The sequence below is a fragment of the Curcuma longa genome, unplaced genomic scaffold (assembly GCF_044706935.1).
Source record: "Curcuma longa cultivar G26 ecotype Majalengka, Jawa Barat unplaced genomic scaffold, ITB_CL_G26_1.1 contig_17221, whole genome shotgun sequence".
Taxonomy (NCBI): domain Eukaryota; kingdom Viridiplantae; phylum Streptophyta; class Magnoliopsida; order Zingiberales; family Zingiberaceae; genus Curcuma; species Curcuma longa.
The window spans coordinates 7,087-10,423 of record NW_027430545.1 but is presented as its reverse complement, the minus strand read 5'-3'; the positions used below and the strand labels follow the sequence as shown (position 1 = coordinate 10,423).

Genomic DNA, 3,337 nt, shown 5'->3' with positions numbered 1-3,337 from the left:
GATTTTTTAATCCTACAACAACCGTCAAATGCAAATTTGGAACATCAAGTGCACCACAATTACCTAATGTCATTTCTTTAACAGAAGACAAAAAGGGCCACTGAGGAATCTTGATCAGCTTTGAACATTCAAAAATTCTAATAAAATGGAGACCGGGGAAGTCACCAATCTCCACTCCATCCCACCCTTTCCAATTTGGCATACAGCGAAATTCCAAGTGTTTTAGAGAGGGAAATGCAATTTTGTTTTGGGAAGAAGATGGAGATGCCATTAGCATAGAGCAAAATTCACGTCCCACATGTCGAACGCCATCCATCCTTTGTATCAGAAGCATTTCCAGAGAAGGAAGTTGACCCAACGGTGGAAGTTTATTGCAATTGTTACAATCACATAGACTCAAAGAGGTCAACTTAGTGAAGGATGAATCACTCACCCATCCAACAAATCTGACACCCGGATACAAGAATATTTAAGGGCCTTGAGATTGACATGCGGTTCCAAGTACTCAAGCTGCCACTCTGCATTCTTTCCATCTTTTTTGGAACACTCAAAAGCATCAGACCAATATAACTTCAAAGAATCAAGATACTTTTTTGTCTTCAGAGGCAATTTGGAGTTTGAAAATGTGTTCACCAATGTTGAAATATTAATGGAGATATGCCCTCCAAGTTTCATCAAACTATTCAATTCTCCTATGTCGCAATGCTCTTTTTCACAACTGACGTTGAAGCGGTGAGTGTTTGCAAGTTGGTCAACTTTCCAATTCCAGATGGAAGAAAGGCACCTAGAAAAGGAAGCAAAAGATGACGTAGGTTTATCAAACTTCCAATCTGCCTTGGGAGTACAGAAATACTTGTATATGTCAGATCCAAAGTTTGTAAGTTGTAAAGGTTGTATATGAACTCCGGAAGACTCTGTATTGCACAACCTCTTATAGAAAGGTAACGAAGTAGTTTGAGGTTGCCCAATGAATCTGGTAGCTCTGTGATGTTCATCGGGCTTAAATGGAGTGCTCGTATATATTTTAATTTTTGGAAAAGATTGTCAAGGACTCCAAAAATTTTGTCTTGTCTTGAAATTAAAGGTTTGTATGGTGTCTCTAATAAAAAGTGTCCGCATCAGTTTTAGTTGTTGAAGATCTTTTATTGTCTCCAGATGTTTTAGTAGATGACGATCTTCTATGCTCACATACAAATGTCGAATCTTTTGTAATTTCTTTGTGTCAAATTTGTTATCCATCACACAGAGGCATTCATCCTTAGCTATATATTGTGCAAGATCGTGAACAAGATCATGCATTGAAAAAAATTCCCTGTCAAGATTTAACATTGACCTCTCAGCCAATCTCTTTATATAATTTCTGCCCATGTCCTCTGCTCTCTTATCTCCATCATCTTCATCAAGAGGAAGAAGACCTTGTGACATCCATAATCGGACTATTTCTTCTGAATATAAACTGTGTCTTTGGGAAATAAGGACAGGTATTGGAAGCATCTTTTAAGTTGGATCGGCATGCAATCATATGATATTCGAAGTGCTGGTAAAACTCCATTATTTGTTTCTTCTGATTCCCACATCTCATTCTCTAGTATCTCCTCCCATGAATCTATATCTTCTTTGTTTCTGAGAGCACCTCCAAGCACCTTCACAGCCAAAGGTAAGCCTTTGCACTTGTCTACTATCTTCCTACCAACGTCTTCAAGATGTGGTTGTAGGCTCTTATCTGCTCCTCCCAAAGTGACTCTCTTGAACAATGGCCAGCATACATCAAATGGTAAGCAATTCAAGTTGAGAGTTCTTGTCTGCATAATTCTAGCAACTGGTTGATTCCTAGTGGTCACTATAACTTTACCCACTTGAGCTGATAATAAGGGCTTTCTTAATTCATCCCAGAGAGTGAATTCATCATTCCAAACATCATCCAATATCAGCAAAAACTTTTTCCCCTGCAGTTTCTCTTGTAGTGCATGTTGGAGCCCATCTAGTTCTTCATGAACTTTCACTTTGGTAAATGATTGTAGGATCTTTTCTGTCAAACTAGCAACATGAAAATTTTCAGATACACAGACCCATCCTCTTAAATTGAAATAGCTTTTCACTCTTGAATCATTATAGACAAGCTGAGCTAGTGTTGTCTTTCCCAATCCCCCCATCCCAATTACAGCAATGACAGAAACTCCATTCTCTGTTGTATCATCCTCTGACAGCAGCCATTCAACCAGCATATCCTTTTCCTCTTCTCTTCCAAGAACATCTGATTCAACTACTAAAGAGCTTGTTTCTCGGTTCCCAACTAGGGGTGGCGAGGGGCTTCTCTTTCTCTTTCCAGCGTTCTTAGGCAACGTTAGGAGTTTCCACTCTTTGGTAATCTCATCAAACCTTTTCCTTATCTCCGCAGCTTTATTTGCAAGTTCATCCTGTTGGGTTTATAATCATGAATCTAAACATCGAAATTATAGATTACAGTATGAATTCCAAAAGATTCATGCACAGGACCTTGTTATCATCTAATTTACAACATATAAAATTAAACCAGAAACAACGGCAAAATATAAAAAGTAATCAAAAAAGTAATTGAGGTATTCACAATATTAATCACTGAAGAATCGCGTACCTGATCATGCGTTCCACTGTTGCTCTCATGTAGTTGTTTGGAATGCAATACCTCGTACTCGTACTCTTCTACTACGTCTTCGGCATCATAGGCAACATCTTTGAGCTCGCTGAGCCAAAGCTTCTCCGAGTGGCTTTTTACATGATTCTCCTCCTCTGAGTCAGCAAGTTTGGCTTGGATTCTCTTCATTGTCTCTGTCAGCTTACTCATCTCTTGTTCAATATTTCTGCGTGGCGATGAAGAAGAAGAAGAAGAAGATGTTGTTGACGGTGAAGCCAAACTATGCAGCTTGGCTACCATCGTGGTGAACATGGAAGACAGGAACCCTCCTCCAGCCATTGTTCTTCTCTGTTTCTTGTTGGAAACGTTAGGTAGGCAAACAAGAAACTAGCGGACTCTGGTGAATTAAGGGATACACAAAGCACAAGTCTATGCATCAAGTCTCCCATGATGTAGACTTCTCAACAACTCTTTGGCCCATGACTAATTGACACGTCAAGTCTATGCATCAAGTCTCCCATGATGTAGACTTCTCATCATGACTAAGTCTATTAATCGCCATGATGTAGACTTCTCAACAACTCTTTGGCCCATGACTAATGCACATTAATGACATGCTAATTGACATCTATGCGTGTTCATTACGCACCTCTGTTTTATTTTTATTTTTATTTATTTTTTATTTTGAATAATTTCATTGTCAAGTCTGCAAACTCTTTTTTA

General features: G+C 38.8%; 1 pseudogene; it reads right to left on the bottom strand.

Annotated features, from left to right (window-relative positions):
• Nucleotides 1-296: 296 nt before the first annotated feature.
• Nucleotides 297-2,963, bottom strand: LOC141816552 (putative disease resistance protein RGA3; annotated as a pseudogene).
• Nucleotides 2,964-3,337: the final 374 nt, after the last annotated feature.